Genomic DNA, 18,119 nt, shown 5'->3' with positions numbered 1-18,119 from the left:
AGAAATTTCATGAACACCAAACCAGCAGTCCAAACAATTCTAAGCAACATCCTAGAAAAAGATAATGAAGGTCACAACTCCATGAGACCCAACAGAGGGAAGCCACCAGGCAAGGTAAGACACTAAAGGGGAAGGGGGAAAAATGAAATAAAAGAGCCAACAACAGCAAAACACCATGACAAGGATGAGTCAATATCTATCAATTTTAACTATCAATATTAATGGCCCCAATTCACCAAGCAAAAGAAATAGACTGGCAGAATGGATTTAGAAGCGAAATCCAGCAATATGCTGTATACAAGAAACACATCTAACTCAAAAGGAAATTTATAGACAAAGTACAAGGATGGAAAACAGTTCTCCAGGAGACAGGAACACAGAAAAAAATCAGGTGTAGCAATCTTATTTGCAGACAAAGTAGATTTCAAATCAAAACTAATTCAGAGAGGCAAAGATGGTCACCACATCCTTGTGAAAGGAACAATCCAAGAGGAAGAGATGACAATCCTAAACATATATGCACTAAATAGAAATTCACCCAACTATACAAAACAAATATTAATGGACATGAAAAACCAAATAACCACTAATACAATTATAGTGGGAGACCTCAATACCCCACTCTCACAAATAGACCATCTAGACAAAAAATTAAAAACAAAATTCTAGAACTGAACCGAACTATTGAACAAATGGACTTAATAGATGTTTACACAGTGTTCCACTCCACAGAATCAGAATACACATTCTTTTCAGCTGCACATGGGTCATTCTCCAAAACACACAAGCTAGTTCACAGGACATGTCTAACTAAACGTAAAAGAATTGACGTCATCCCCTGTATACTGTCAGATCATAGGGCAATAAAATTGGAGATCAATAACATAAGAATCTGCAAAACACCCACAAACACATGGAAATTGAATAACACCCTCCTGAACAACCCATGGGTCACAGAAGAAATTAAAGAAGAAATTAGACAGTTTCTACAAGTAAATGATAATGCCAGTACAACATGTAAGATTCTACGGGACACACTGAAAGCAGTTCTATGGGGGAAATTAATAGCAGTCAATGCCCATATTAGGAAAACAGAGAGAACTCAAGTTATATAACCTAATGCAGAACCTCAAGCTCCTAGAAAAAGAAGAGCATAACAAACTCAAAGCTCATACAAGAAAGGAAATTATAAAGATCTGAGCAGAAATCAATGCAATGGACACTAAGAGAATGGTACAAAACATTAATGAACCAAAGAGTTGGTTTTTTGGAAGAATAAATAAAATTGATAAACCTTTAGCCAACCTTATCAAAACAAATGGAAAGAAAAGGCTCAAATCCATGCAATTAAGAATGAAAAAGGTGAAGTCACGACAGACCCACCAGAAATCCAGAGGATCATCAATCCTACTTTGAGAACCTGTACTCTACTAAAATGGAAAACACAGAAGAAATGGACAGATTTCTAGATACATGCGAATTACCAAAGTTAAATGAAGAAGATATAGAAATTCTAACCAACCCAACTACAACGAGTGAAATTGAAAATGTAATAAAAAATTTACCAACAAAGAAAAGCCAATGTCCTGATGGCTTCACTGCTGAATTCTGCAAGACATTTAAAGAAGAACTATCACCATTACTCTTTAAACTCATCAAGGAAATTGAAAGGGAAGCAAGGCTTCCAAATTCATTCCTGAAAGCAAGTGTTACTTTGATCCCCAAACCAGGGAAAGACCCAACTCAAAAAGAGAACTACAGGCCAATCTCCCTAATGAACATAGATGCAAAACATCCTCAACAAGATACAGGTAAACAGAATACAGAGGGTAATCAAGAAGATCATACACCCTGACCAAGTTGGATTTATCCCAGGGATGCAAGGATGGTTCAACATTCATAAATCGATAAATGTAATACACTACATTACCAGAGTCAAGGACAAAAACCATATGATCATCTCAATAGATGCAGAAAAGGTATTTGACAAAATTTAACACCCATTCATGATAAAAACCCTACAGAAAATTGGAATACAAGGTCTTTATCTCAACCTGATTAAGGCTATTCATGAAAAAACAATAGCCAACATCATATTAAATGGTCAAAAACTGAAAACTTTCACATTAAAATCAGGAACAAGACCATGATCCTCACTATCACCACTCCTGTTCAATACAGTTCTGGAAACATTAGCCACAGCCATTAGAAAAGAGAAAGAAATAAAAGGAATAAAGACAGGAAAGGAAGACTTTAAATGGTCATTATCTGCTGATGATATGATACTTTACATAGAAGATCCAAAAATCTTGGTCAAAAGTCTTCTAGACCTAATTGACAGATTCAGTAGAGTAGATGGATATAAGGTCAAAACTCAAAAAAAACAATAGCCTTCTTATACACAAACAGCAGATTCACTGAGAGAGAAATTCAAGAAACAATTCCTTTTACAGTAACATCCAAAAAAAAAGAAATATCTAGGAATCAACCTGAAAAAGGAAGCAAGAAACTTCTACACTGAAAACTATAGCACTCTGAAAAAGGAGATCAAGGAGGATGTAAGAAAATGGAAAGACATCCCTTTCTCCTGGGTAGGAAGAACCAATATGGTGAAAATGGCCATACTTCCAAAACTACTATATAGATTTCATGCAATGCCAATTGAAATTCAAACAATATACTTCACAGAACTACAGAAAATCCAAAAATTCATTTGGAACCAGAAGAGACCTGAAAGAGCAAAAGCAATTCTAGGCAACAGAGACATGCCTGGGGGTATCACAATCCCCAACTTGAAACTATACTACAAAACTACTGTGATACAAACAGCATGGCACTGGCAAAGAAACAGACCTGAGGATCAGTGGAATACATAAGAAGATGCAGAAACAACTCCAGACACACTCAGCCACCTCATCTTTGATAAAGGAGGCAACCACCCTCACCAGAGGAAAGATAGCCTCTTTAATAAACGGTGTGGGAAAAACTGGATTTCAGCCTGCCACAGATTAAAACTAGACCCATACCTATCACCATGCACTAAACTAAGATGGAAGTAGATTAAAGATCGAAATATTAGGACAAAAACACTAAACTTGCTGGAAGATAAGTTAGGTAGAACTCTTGATGACATTGGCATAGGAAAAGACTTTATGAACAAATCTTCAGTAGCACGAGAGCTAGCACAAAGAATCAACACCTGGGATCTCATCATATCAAAAAGCTTCTGCACTGCAAGAGAAACTACCAACAGAGCTAAGAGACAACCTACAATGTGGGAAGAAATATTTAGCAGCTGTAGCTCAGACAAAGGTCTACTACCAAGCATATACAAAGAACTGGAAAAAAAAAAGACCTCCCAAATTCAAAGACCCAATTCAAAAATGGGCATCTGAAATGAACAGATATTTCTCAGACAATGAAGTAAAAGCACCAAATGAATATATGAAAAAATGTTCAACATCACTGGTCATTCAAGAGATGCAGATGAAAACAACACTGAGATTCCATCTCACCCCACAAAGAATGGCTGCTATCAAGAAATCAACCAATAACAAATGCTGGTGAGGGTGTGGAAAGGAACCCTTCTCCAATGTTGCTGGGAGGGCAGACTGGTGCAACCACTGTGGAAATCAGTATGGAGATACCTCAAAGAACTAGGGCTAGAGGTCCCATTTGACCCAGCTATTCCCCTGCTGGGGATCTTCCCCAAAGAATTAAAAGAATCATACCACAGCGATATATGTGCACCCATGTTTATCACGGCACAGTTTGTAATAGCTAAAACTTGGAAACAGCCCAAATGAACATCAACTGGAAACTGGATAAAGATGTGGTTGTTTTTATAAAATGGAGTACTACTCAGCCATGAAGAATGAGAAACTAGAGACATTTATAGCTAAATGGATGCATCTTGGGCCATACGCCTAAGTGAAATAAATAGGACACATATGTGTAAATATCAAATAATTTCTCTAGTGTGAGAAATTGAAAGTATAAACAAAGATTAAAATGAATAATTGATAACTTGAAATAGAAAAAGGTCCAAAGGTGTAGGGGTGGTGGGAGGGGAAGGGGAAAGGGAAGAAGGGAAAGGAAAAAGTATGAGAAAAGAAAAAAAATGGAAACAAAATTTATGTAAATACGGAAGGGTGGAGGGGATGAAGAGTGCACAGGCAATGGGGAAAAAATCAGAAGGAAGATACATCATATACGGGTACAAGCACCTGATGATAAATGTAAACATATTGGATACCTAAAATGCACCAATCAAAAAACAAAAAAAACACACCACTGTTCCTATGGAGGTTCTGTTTCTTTTCTTCAATTAATGTTCACTGGGTTGTTGTAAGCTTTGGGTTTATTTCTAGTTTTGAAAGTATTGATTTCGATAATTTTCCAAGTATCCTCTCCTCACTGTCATGCAGAAATGAATTATTTAACTATTCAAGAATTTCTGCCTCCTCCCAAGACTTTGTAACAGTATTTCCTCAGGTTGTCCCAAGTCATTTTAAAACCATCAACTTTAATCTTAAAAAATTCAAACATTATTCCCCTTCCCTAACAAAATCAATTCAAATTCAGTTAAAAATTGCAATGCTGAAATTCCCAGACAGGCATCTCCAAATCTATCCCCATATAACTTTTGACCCTGGGCGCCTTTCAAACACTTCTCAAAAGATATACTCATTTCATATTAGGATGGGCAAACCATAGTACACAGACCGTTATTTCACTGGCTGGAAACTAAAAAAGATCTCTACTGTTCTTAAAGATTGTGAAAATAAATTTTAAAAAGATGAAGAGCAAGCATGTGGCTTGCAAACTTAAACGGTTTACTCACTGGATCTTCAAAGAAAAACATATTTTATTTGTGGTGGTGCTGGGACCTCAGGGCTTGCTGCCTGCCAGGCAAGTGTTCTCAGCCCCAGGATGACACTTTCTATCTACTACACTTGGAACCACTCTGAAATTGAAGTTAAAACTTCACTGAACTCCAAAAAGATGTGTCTCTGCTAAGGCTTCATTAACCATAACAAATACAGTACCAGAAACTGTGTTGCTCAACCATGCTAGTACACAGTATTGTTTGAAAATTATATATACTGGCAAACTTCTTACATATGGTACTTAAATGGAAAAGATCAACATGCTAACAAATCCATCCAGCTTCTCAATGATCCTCAAAATTGTTCTGACTCTCACAACCACTCATGAGAGAGAGAGAGAGAGAGAGAGAGAGAGAGAGAGAGAGAGAGAAATTATGCTAATATTCCAAATGCATAAAGTAATTATCACAAGAACTTCTGTGCTGAAGCAACTGCTCTGGATTCCTTTTTCCCACTCTGAGCTCCACACTCTCCACCCTTTCCCCCATCTCAAGCTCCTCACCCTGAATCCCTGCTCCCACCTCCAGCTCCTCACCAGCTACCCTGCTCCCATTTCCAGCAGCTCACCAAAGAAGGTGAACCAGTTTCTTACCTTACTAAAACAAAACCAGTGAGAACAAGCTCTCTTAACTTCTTTTAGAGCTACTTTTACATTCCCCCTAACACTTCTCTATATAATTCTTGCTCTTGTATTCACCACCTCAGAAGAGAGAGCAGCTCTCCTCCTTCCACAGTTAGCTTCACAAGTTGTGCCCTTCATGTTCCCATGCCAAATATTCCAGACTTTGCTCCTTCAAGTCTTCCCTTTCTTGGAGCCTCCATCTCACTCCCTCCCCTGAACCTTTCCCTTCAGTCTTTCCTTCTCCTAGAAGCTAAAACTCTTCCCATGAGCCAACAGCCCTTCCCCCTCTTCCCATTCAGCAACAAGGTTCTTGGCCTACTTCCATTTTTTTATCCTTTTATTGGGACATTTTAGGCGTACAATATAATGACATTCATCATTGCAGATATGCACCTTTACATACTCTCTTGGTTCTTATTTTTTCCCCTTGCCTGCCCTCCCTTCAACCCCTCCATCCCTCCCTATTTACAAAGACTTTGTTTCTATTTGTTCATTTTCTCATATTAATTGCATTCCCTTCTTTCCTTTCCCCTACCCCTCCTACTTCCACCTACTTTTCTTATAAGCTTCCATAATTCTCTTACTTGACCAACGTTTCCATTATCAAAATCAATGGCCTCCCTCAATTTTTAAGCTTTTCTATCTTTTTGCAGTATTTGATCAGATACTTGTATTTTTCTAATCTTCTGTCATACCAACTCTCCTGGTTTTATTTTTCTAAATACTCACATATTACACCGTTAACCTGATTTTTAATTCCTTTTATCTCTTCAAGTTTAAAAGTTTTCCCAAAGTACATTTACCTACGGCCCTTTTCTCTCCATGATGATATCCCTTGAAAATCTCACCACATCTTCAAGTTTCACTTCCACTTTTACAAAGATAATTTTCCAATCCATAATCTTTATTCCTGGATGACCTTTCTCTTCCTTTCTCTCCCCTTCCCATCTTTTGGATCTTGCCATCTATCTAGTCTTTGCAATCTTTCTCCATCAACTCTCACCTCTGTCCTCTCCTATCCATCCCTACCGTTGCAACCCTCCTTTACACCACCGCAGCCCGGAGTCTAGTAGTGCTTTGACAACCATGCTTCTCCTTTCTCGGTCAATGTCCAATCCATCTAGGCACTGCTGTCGTGTTCACTGTGAACTACACTTCTGATCAAGTCGCTCTCCTACTTAAAAATCACTCAGTGTACTACATGCTACTGTACTTAAAGTGGCTCATATGATTTTTAAAAGAGAAGAACCAACTCGTGCCTTCCTACAGAATGAATGCCCTGCTGCCAACCATAATCAGGCTCTCCAGGACTGGTGCCAAACAATCTTCCAACCTGCTTCCCACTTCCTCCTCTTTCAGAAACTCTTTTCCAGCCAGACTGTTCTCTTGCTGAGGGACCCTGGTGACCACCACCCTGAAGTTCCGCCAGCCCCCAATATTTCCAGCACAGGCCGCACACATCCAAAGCTTAGCGCTATTTGTTACAGTTCTAATCCTACCTTTTCCTGAAAGTCTTTGCCGATCTCCTTTCCCATTTCCAACCTGAAGTACGATTTCCCTCTTCTGAGCTCCAGAAACACTGCCACGGTCAGTCATCACTGCAACTCTCATCAGGTGTCTTCTGGGGGACAGACCCCAGCGGGTTGGAGCTTGGATTTGGGGAAACGGTTTCCAAGTCCTGATGATTCTGGCTGCGGATGTGTCTGTGGTCATTTTAACACAGCTGTTAAAATCTCCATACCACGTTTCAGACAGGGTCTTACACCACATCCCCCAACCAGACAACAAAGGGTGGAAAGTAGTGGCAATAACTTGCACGGAGAGACATCCAACCACATCCCCGTTCCTATCAGGAGCCGCCTGAACAAGGGCTTCACTCACCGTTGGTGTCACTAAGACAACAGCATTTCAGTTTTCTGTCAAGCTACAGAAAACAAGGGCTATAAATGGAGAAGGAAAAACCTTCCAGTGCTTACATTTTTAAAAGCCTACAATTTTAGATATTAAAACTCTCCAGCAAGATGGAAGTAAACCGGTATCAATCCCCAGGAGCATACTGTCTGTTCTAAATGCAGGGCAACCTAACGTCAGTCCACGAGAGGCAGCCAGTCATTTTTACAAAGTCTGAAGCTGGCTGTTAGCACTAAGGTAACTTTTGCAGGCACAGGGCTGAGCGCTGAGCCCCGGATCCTGGACACAGCCTAAGCCCCTTCAGCGTGGGTCCCCATCTGCCCCATCTCCGTCCAGGCTGCAACCCCTGCAGGCCCCGCGCGCTCCCGTCTGCTCACTGGGTCCAGTCCACCCCATGTCTGTCCAGGCTGCAGTGCCCCCTGCAGGCCTGGCGCCGTCCCGCCCCCTTGAGAGGCCCAGCATGGCACCCCGGTGGGTCCCAGGCTGCTGCAGGGTGCGCGCCTTCTCGGGGGGCCCCCGCCAGGACGCCGGGCGGGAGCCCCCCCCCGGGAGGCCGGCCAGGTTCCCGGAGGCCTCGTCCACGCGCGCGCGGCTGCTTCTCTAGCTCGGGCTACCCAGGCGCGGAGGTCAAGAGCGGCTCCCGACTCCGCCTCTCTGCACTTCTTACTCCTGCCCTTTACCATGTCCTCCCAGACCCTGTTTGGAGGCTGTGGGTCACTTCCGGGCGCAGCCTCACACCTTGCCTGCCTGCTCATGGCCACTGTTATGGGCCACCGTTAGGGGGGAGGGGACCCCAATGGCAGAGTGCACCCCCTCCCACGCGCAAGTTCCCACCTCCTCCTTCCCTGGCACACGCCCCCTCTCTGGCCTGAGCTCCTCAACGCTGTCTCCCAAGTCCCTTGTCAGTTCAATTTCATCAAATTGAACTGCAGGTGACCCAAACAATCGGGCTGATTTTCTTTTCTTACTAGAAATAAATGTTTTTAATATATTCCCATTAGTCACTTACACATCTTTCCTTCCAAAGTATTCAAACAGTCCCACTTTTCTACCCATTCCTTATAACTATATAACAAACTGAAAGTTCTGCGTACAAATGTAACTATCACACACACACACACACAAAAATCTACAATGAAGTGACACAGTGCTCTCTACCCCTCAGATGCAATGAAAATGTTTATTGAAACTTTTCTTCGGGCTGGCAATTTAGCTCAGTGGTTCCGGCACCTGCCTCGCAAGCGCAAGGTCCCGAGTTCGACATCCGGTACCAAAAAAACACTTTTCTTCAAATAAGACATGAACTACTACTACAGCCAATATTTCAAGATAGGATAACTATATTTAAATCCACGGAGACGACCATGGTACTCTAGGGATACTACTACTTAGAAGACGATAAAGATAATATTTACTTCTCTCCCCTTTTGACATCAATCATCAACATTGTTTTCAACGAGTCAATTACTACAATTAATATGTACCTGACATATGCAAAAGAAGGGGAGCAGGGAAGAACCCGTGGAAAGACACTTCAAGATCATGAACTATATTTCCATCCACTATTCTATCCCGATATGAATAATGATTTATCTTAAAAGAGAAAAACGTTGTTGTTTTTGTTTGTTTTGTTTTGGTTTTGTTTTGTTTTTTGGTACCGGGGATCGAACTTGGGACCTTGCACTTGCAAAGCAGGCAGCAGAACCACCGAGCTAAATCCTTGCCCCAAGAGAAAAACTTTGAAAATAGTAGACTGGAAAAACACTATAATCTACCACACATCAAAGTAAATATTGAGCTTTAAAGTTCAAAATATTTATTTAAAATTGTCCCTAGAATGAAGAATAGTAGCTTAATGCTTCCAAACAATTCCTGCTTTTCCAACTTGATATCTAACTAAGCTTCTCCTTTCAAACTTGAATATATCAAATGTATAAAAAATGATGGAAAAATTCTGTAAGATTTTCCTTAAATGCATGACATAAATGAGATACAAACAGTAACAAATCCAAAGTATACCTTTTACTTTTATAAGGAAGATAAAATAAATTCTATTAGAAAATGTGATTTCTCTTTGAATGGGGGAATAAAATGTATACTCTTATTTTAGCATACCCAACGTTAGACATTAACTACAATAGCCCCCTTAACTGAGCTATCTCCATTTACCTGTCCTACCGTAGCCAATATAGTTTTAGCCCTTTACTAAATATAAATGTGGATACGGCATTCTAGCCACTCTCAACTAACTATTTTTGTTACAATTAAGAACTTTTAATTTTTTCAGTGCTGGGAACTGAACCCAGCACCTCAGCACTGAGCTACATTCCAAATCTTTTAAAAATTGTTTATTTTGAGATAAGGTCATGCCAAGTCATTCAGTTATTCAGGCTGGGTTGAACCTGGAATCTTCCTGCCTCAGCCTCCCAAAAGGCTGGAATTACAGGCATAAGCCGCTCCATCCAGCCATAATCAAACACTCCTGATCCCAGTATAACTGAATTACATGCTAAACAAGTCAGTTGTTATTCCCAAACCTGTTTAGGCCAGTCCACTTTTTATTCTTACACAAATGAATTACATTAAGTCTATGGACTGCAGTCCAGAGTTGAATGTAAACTAAGTAGAATGACTCAAAAGTGAGTTATTCCTTTCAAAGGTGTTACACTAGGGCCGGGGATTTAGCTCAGTGGTTTCGCTGCCTGCTGCCCAAGCGGCAAGCACAAGGACCCGATTTTGATCCCCGGTACCAAAAAAAAAAAAAAATGTTACATTAGATAAAGGTGACACAATTGCAAGATGTTAGGGAACATCACAGAAAGAGCCCAGAATCAGTTTTTCAAAAGTACCTTTCAACTCTCACTCCACTTTAGGGGAAGCAAAACTGGAAACTAGATTGGACATAATTACGGATACAGTTAACACAGTAACAATTCTCAGCATCACAAAAGATGACATTTGCTCAACATGAAAAACCTGGCAAATGAATATATATTCATATATTTTAAGCTGAAAATAAGATGTAAATTTTATATGATTTTCCTGATTTAACTCTTTCCATAATTTATGAAGTAAATGTCCCAATTTCACTGGATATGAAATATTACATACCTATACAAAACAACACTACATAGTGATAAGCACGCCAAAATAACTGATGAAAAAGTGTAAGAGGGCCGGGGATTTAGCTCAGCAGTCCCGGGGCCTGCCTCTCAAGCGCAAGGTCCTGAGTTTGATCCCCAGTACCAAAAAGAAAAAAAAAAGTATTAGAAAACATGCTCCACCAAAGCATGGATGTTCATTTTGTTCACAGATGTATATGGTTCCTGACTATAGGTGATGCTCAATGAATCCTTGTTGAAGAGAAATAGGAACTCACCATGATCACAGCCTTGCTAATGCGGATGGATCCCCTTCAGCCATACTCTGTCTCATCTTCAGATCTGTAGTAACTCAGAGTATTATTCTTCAAAACTACCCAACGATCCTGCCACCCATGAATGTAGTTTGCCCACTGGGGGTGGAAAAGGGAAGGCACAGGAGGAAAAAAAAATATCAAAGTCAGAAATCCAAACTTTTAAAACCAAAACATGAGTTCTAATTTAGTTATGAGCATAAGCAATAAAATGGTAACATGAAAAGTTGAGATTTTTGAGACTATATGATTTTTAGTCATTTTTACAATAGTTTAAATAGGCAGGAAATAAAATACAACACTTTCTTATCTCTAACATCTGAAGAATCAAGCCAAAGCAAGATTCTGATGCAAGGTTCTGCTTTGTTCTTTGCATGCTTTTATCCTCCCCCTCCTCAACCTTCATGACATTTAGAAATGGTTCTCGGCCCTGTCACAATGACCTCAGTCAACAGAAAAGTAAGTCCAGTTATAGTCTCTCTCTCACACCAGGTACTGTGCCAAGGCTTCTAAATCAACAGAAGTGTGGGGCCAAGAACTGCCAAAATTCTCCTTTTATTGTAAGTTAACCTCGTATGAAAACTGATGACAGTCATAACGACATCAAAGTAAAAATACTAGATGAGATCTTCAGTCCACATCAACTTTAATTCTTCCCCTATAGAACTCAATACTATGTATTTAAAATGCTCAGTTCATTTTCCAAGTTTCTCTAAGGATATATTTTCTAATTAATTGGTATCTGGGGTGGGGGGGAACCAGAAATCAAACTTAGGACCTTGCACTTGGCAGGCAATCATGGCACCAAAGAGATAAATCCCTGGCCCTGGTTTATTTTCTAATAAATTGGTTTTTGAAAAAATACTTGGTATATTCTCCTTGGTATATTCTTATTCTGTACCTAAAGGTGATTTCTATGTCACTCAAACACTGATGCACAGAAATCACCATCAATAAAATGGCAAAGAAAAAAATGGAACTTCTATGAGAAAACTTAATTTTGCTTGTTTTTCTTTATGCTCTGGGGTTTTAAGTATAAACAATTCCAAAAAATATCTACTAGTTCCAAAAACTACTTCAAAATTGATTGTTTCCATGTAACGAACTGGCTCAGGTTCTTCACCTGTGGAGAAATCTTTCTTTTCCTATTCCCTAATTGAGCATGTTTGAGATAGGTTCAACTTTTAAATCTTTAAAGCCCATTTTTACAACCCTCTGTAAGAACTCACCTATACTAACAATCTCTAGGGGCTCCCTAGTCACTATTCCTTATTTGTAACTGCTTTCAACTTACCACCATTTAGATACCAACTTCAAGTAAATGACTGTTACAAACAAAACTGAACTCTCCTTCTTCTGCAAGGTGTTCTTCCCTCTGTTCCTATTTTCTTGGCTGTACACAATTCTGTAGTCAGGCAGACTCAAACCTCGTGTAGGCTTACAGTACATTACCTGAACAGAATAGCAGATACAAGATTAAATAGACTCAACTACTTCACTACTTCTTGTGAAAAGAGCTTTGAGGAGTGAATTTCTTGGAGCTTGTGTTTCTCTACTTATTGTTTGAATGGCTGAATAAAATAATGAAAATGCTTAGTCACAGAACATAATCTGTCCCTTCTCATTCCTTGTAGCTCATCACCGAATTCTATTAATTTTTCCTTCACATTAAACCCTTAAGATATGCACGCATAGCCATATTTATAGTAGCACAATACATAATAGTTGAATCTTGGAAGCAGCCTAAATGTCTGTCAAAAGATGAATATATAAAGTATGGTATTTATATATAATGGGGTACTACTCAGCCATAAGGACGGATAAACTTGTAGGAAAACGGAGGCACCTTGAAACCATAATGTTAAGTGAAATAAATCAAACACAGAAGGTTAAATATTACATGGTTCCTCTTCTATGAGAAGCTCAAAATACAAATACTGTAAAGAGAAAATAAAAGACAGTAGAAGCGTTGGGAGCCACGCTACATAATTTCAGGGTAAAATCATTTGGTTAGCCTAGTTCTCTTGCCTACAGCCCACCTATGGAATTCTGAGACTTAACTCCATTTTGGCCTCTGGTCACAACTGAGACCTCAATGATCCCATGAGGCTGTGATTCTCCAGGACAAGAAACATCCTGGGAGCTGAAAACATCCTGGGAGGAACAAACATCTACTCCGTTCCTCATTGTTCTTGGACTGTTACATCTTGTTTAGGCAGGATGTGCTGAACTCCCGCAAGTCTTTTGTTACATTTGTTTCTCCTGATGTACTGAGGTAAGCTGGGGGCTTTCCTCTTTGCCGCCCAGAGCAGCACTGATCAGACCCAAAGCTCAGCTTCTTCTCAAAGTTTCAGGTTTCTACCTTTCCTGTAATTAATTCCCCTCGTGCTGCCTTGGCTCGCAGGAGACTAGGACTTACTGCAGAGGTTCTAGTAATGTCCCCTTGCCCTGGTTCCCTACAAGGAAGTAGGGAGATGAGGACTGAGATGTGTCATCTACAGGTACCAACTCCCCCCAAGAAATGTAACTATTACCTGCAGCAAACATGTACTAATTTAAAAAAGGGAAAAAATTCAATCCTTACATTAGCCTTGTCTTCCACATATTCAATTATTCAATAAAATTATCAAGTTTCTTGATTCCTGAGGCCTAATAACTTTGTCTAGTATCTTCTGCTTCTTCATAAGTTACATAAACTTATTTACACAAAAGGCGTATTGCCCACACATGTACCTACATATTAATTTTATTGTGACTCCAGCTCCTCAATTTACATGGGCAGCTTCCCACTGCCTACTTTAACAGTGGATGGATTGGTATTTAAGACTCTCCATATATTTACCCTTCCTTGCTTCTCATCACTACCATTAAGATTAAACAATAAATTTAGTGTCTAGCACACAGTATTTGCATGCCTAGCTAATGAAACTGTCAATGTCTCTTGTTAGACCCCTTCCCAAAGGACCAGAGGGTCCCAAGCAATTACGTACCTATGATGTGTATTATTTCAGTATAGAGAAATCCACAAATTATAGAAGCTCCAGGACTCTACTCAGTAAATTCAAGCTGCTATTTGGGGTTTTTTTTTTAACCAGGGATTGAATTCGGGACCTTGCACCTGCAAGGGAGGTGCGGTGCCACTGAGCTAAACCCCCAGCCCTGAGCTGCTATTATTGTACCTGGAAGGCAAGTTTCCACCTTCGCTCTCAGGTTCATTCCCTTACTTCCCCATTTAACAATTCAGACAAGGCAATATTCTAGACATGACAAGAGAATCCAAACCCCTGTAGCCTACAGTCCAGCAAGCACAAATTTAAGAACAAAAAAAGATATACTTAGAACGAGAGTCAGAAGCAAATTGAAAAAAAAAACACTATGGGAAATCAAGGGAAGGCTGTCTTCAATGACCAGCAAAGAAAAAGCTCTATGAAAAGGGCAGCACTGACAGGACTCACAGAATTTTAGGCAACAGGTAGGGCGAGGATTCAGAAAACCATGGGGGAGATTGAGATAAACTTTATTTTACCAGGCTAAGCTGCTTTCAAGTACCTACTAAGTGTAAGTCTTTTCCCAACAATGTTTCACCTTCACATGTGTATGAGCACCTAAAATCACAATCTATCCACTATTCTGGGAAACTTTCATAAGTATTTCAGATTATTATATAGAAGAAAAAAACTTTGGACTGGCATATTTTTAATACAAATTCAAACACTCTCCTGTTTCAGATCCATTCTATCCTAGGGGAGAAGAAATTAGTATTGGGACTTATTGATATTACTCCATAGAAGGAAAAGAACAGAAGCTGAGTTGTAACTGTTGTTTCAGTATCAGGTACTGTATTCCTCACATGGTTCATAACTGTGAGGAGCCCAACTGCTTCCCCATATCTACAATATACACAACATTTGACCATGATGAAAAATGAAACCTTTGTTGTGTCAAGCACTATAGATAAGTAAATGATCAAGTAAAGAACTTGAAATATGTAACGTGTTCTTTAAACTTAAAAACAGGTACCGTCCCCAGTGTGTTCATTTAATATAAAGTACGCTTCCTACAGCTAGGGCTATGTAGCTCAGTTGTAGAACACTCAGCTAGCATTCGACAGACCCTAGGTTTGATACCCAGCACCTTCAAAAAACAAAACACCCTTAACTAAAATCTTCCAAAAAACAGATATAACCATAAATTTTTGAATTTCAGGGAAATGTCCTTCACAGGCATTCAGAATAATACCAAAGGGCTGGATTTAGCTCAGTGGTTCCACCACCTGCCTCACAGGTGCAAAGTCCAGAGTTCGATCCCCAGTACCAAAAAAAAAAAAAAAAAAAGAATAATACCAAAAGCTTTATTCATGTTGATTCTAACATACAGAGCAACAGTCAAAATTGAACCTATTACCCTTGATAGTGGTCAAATACTGCATTTGTACACACTTAAATACCAAGGAGATAGTCTCATTCTTCCCATTTTTTAATCTCTGGTATATCTACTATTCTACTCTGCATACAGTTAATACTGTACTCAGAGCAGGAGACCTTTATTCACCAGTTACACCCCCTCCTCGGCACCTTCAAAAAAGTGATAACAGGTCAAAAGTACAGCATGTTTTATAAAACAATATTACAATGATACTAATATGACAATCTGCTTCTCATCTAATGAGAAAAGGGATGAAACTCTCAATAAATCATTGAAAACAACACACTTCACACTTCCCATCTGAACATTTCGATTCTATCTAATGTTATCTATTACACGGTATGGTCAATGCAGAGTTCTAAATTGTAAGATACATTTAATCGAAAGAAACCCTGGGGAGATTCTATCAACACACAACACAATTTGTCAGCTATATAACGAAAAGCCTTGAGTTTGACATACTACATCATGCCTTTCCTACACCGCTTCTCATACATAAAAGCCTAATATGAAACAATCCACAAATGATGTCCAAATGACTCAAAGATGGAAGCAGAGTGATTTCTTAATAGCCAGTGGTTGCACATGACCTGGTATCTGATGACCAGCTTGTTGAGGGACTGGCCTCTCAGCTCCCCCTCTCCAAGTTAACAGCTGGCTCCAGCTATTTCTGAAAGTTTCACAGGAAGGGAGAGAAGTAGAAAACGCTATGAGTCTACTCATAGCAAAAACTTTTTAAAAAAGCATTATCAAGGAGATCACTCAATTTCAGTTCTGTACATGACTATTTACTTTGCTAAGATTTTGGAAAGGAGTTTTTAAAAACACACAGAAAAAAAAATAGAATGTTTTTGCTTATTCTGTGCCCCTTACTACAAAAAGACATTTTTATTAAATACTACTCTTCTTCCTGGACTAAAGGTTGGTCTCCAATCTGACAAGCTCCAAGTTACTATTAATAGTTTTGTACCCAAGGCACCACGTGTCAATTAAACAGTTCTTTTCTGAAACAGGGTAAGGAGTGAGCGGGAAAAGTACACAAGCGCTCCACACGGATACCTCACACTACACCGAAAATGACTACCGCCTCAGATTGCGGGTCCAAACCGAGTCAACTGGCTTGTCTATACAGCCTCGGCAGCAGAGTCCCCCCGAACCTTTTCCGAGAAGCACCTCTCAGACTCACCTAGTTAGAAAGGTCAGATTTGAACCGCCACCAGGACCACCACCCCACCCCTCCCGCGGCGCCAGTACTACTTGGGATGCCCCTTAGCCCAACGCAGATTCCCACGCCCCGGGACAGCTGGGACTCGAGTGGCGGTGTGCAGCGCATCTCCTGAACTGGATCCCACTTCCCCGGTCCTCAGCGGCTCACAAGCCGCAGGGAAGGCGAGTAGGGCGAGTAGTTCCCCGCTTCCCCAGCCCACCCTGACCTAGGCGCTCCAGCGGCGCGCCAGCAGCCCCGCACCCCCGGCACCTTCCGGACGGTCCGCGGGCCCGCGAGGCTCACCTTGCTCAGGGCCGCTGCAGTGCTCCACAGGCGGCCCGGGCTCCGTCTCTCCGGTCCTCCCTCGGAGCCCGAAGAGTTCCAGCGCTGGTTATCCGACGTGGAGGCGCGACAGGCAAGCAGGGAGACCGGCCCCCGCTCCGCGAGCTGCGCAGGCGGAGGCGCCCACCACTGAGCCTACATGAGGCCCTGTGCACAGTCTCTTTCACACCATCCACATGAAATATGTCCTCTTCCCATCCTAAAACCAAAGTGCCCGAAACTGTGTCTTTTGAGGAACAGGCCTTCAAGGCTGATCTAAGTGCTGCCTCCTGAGAGAAAGGCGTATTCTCCAGTTTCCAACTTGTTTCTCTCTACTCTATCTGCTCAGAGATGAAACCCCACCTGGGATTGTTGATCCCCACAGCCCAGAGTCCTGACTCTGAGCACGGTAAACGGCCTTTCTTCAAAGGGCTTAAGTACAAGGCTACACCTCACCTCTCCCCCCAACTCTGAGTCCCTGATATTTGACACACGAGTGTGTCACTGACCACTGTCAGTTCTAACACAGTGAAACATCACGCTCAGGGAGCCCAAAAAACATTGTCCTTTCACCTTGTAGTGAGACACTGTCATGTCTGAGTTCTTCATCACAGAGTCTATTACCAATGTATTTAATTACTTAATTAAAAAATAATAAGCAATAGGCCAGGGATTTAGCTCAGTGGTTTCGCCACCTTGCTGCGTGGGCACAAGGACCTGAGTTCGATCCCTGGTACCAAAAAAAAAACAAAAAAAAAAAACAACTAAGCAACTAAAATAAGAAAAATTGGAGAGTGACAAGTACACAACATTTACCTCATCTGGAAGGGAGTATATATGGTGATACTTTTTGAAAATTCCTGATCGCCAAAGAAAATATCCCCTTGCACAGGGAACACATCTTGTGTAAAGTCAGTGACTAATCACCCATGATATGCTAACGTCACCAAAGTTGCCTCGATTTCTTATTACACCATAAACAGCTATGGAGTACAAAACAAAATTATAATAAATATAACACATATACCAAACTTTAAAAACAGTAAAGAAATTACTCAAAATAAAATAGAATGACACCTCTTTTCAATAAAAGCCAATTATTTGTTCAGCACATTCTCCAAGGTTCATATAAAAATATACTAGCCTAGTCATCCTTCAGCAGTTAAATGATTAATAAAAAAATAGACTAATCTTTTCCATCACCATGTGGAATTTAAGAGTCATGTGGCACAGGGACAGAAGAGTGTGTCAGTTTGGTGCAATTACAATGAGGTCCTATAGAGGACCCTAAATGGCTGAAGGCCTTTACAGGAAGCTTCACTTGCCCAC

General features: G+C 40.5%; 1 long non-coding RNA gene across 4 annotated transcripts in view; it reads right to left on the bottom strand.

Moving 5' to 3' along the window:
• Window positions 1-16,825, bottom strand: part of LOC147822388 (uncharacterized) — a 29,497-nt gene extending 12,672 nt beyond the window's left edge. Inside the window, exons 1-3 of one of the 4 annotated variants that reach the window (XR_015445727.1) lie at window positions 16,773-16,825; window positions 10,802-10,936; window positions 7,011-7,214 (exon numbers count right to left, since the gene is read on the bottom strand). This is a non-coding gene — a long non-coding RNA (uncharacterized LOC147822388). Of the gene's footprint in view, window positions 1-7,010; window positions 7,215-10,801; window positions 14,281-16,321; window positions 16,397-16,772 lie in introns of those variants that run through there. The other 3 variants (XR_015445728.1, XR_015445726.1, XR_015445725.1) reach the window with 3 other exon arrangements.
• Between the last annotated feature and the right edge of the window lie 1,294 nt (window positions 16,826-18,119).

This window comes from Heterocephalus glaber, unplaced genomic scaffold (genome assembly GCF_053883595.1).
Source record: "Heterocephalus glaber isolate CG9 unplaced genomic scaffold, H.glaber_assembly_v1.0 deba00001636, whole genome shotgun sequence".
NCBI classification, from domain to species: Eukaryota; Metazoa; Chordata; class Mammalia; order Rodentia; family Bathyergidae; genus Heterocephalus; species Heterocephalus glaber.
Note: the sequence above shows the minus strand (reverse complement) of the source record. Positions and strands in the feature narration are given on the sequence as shown.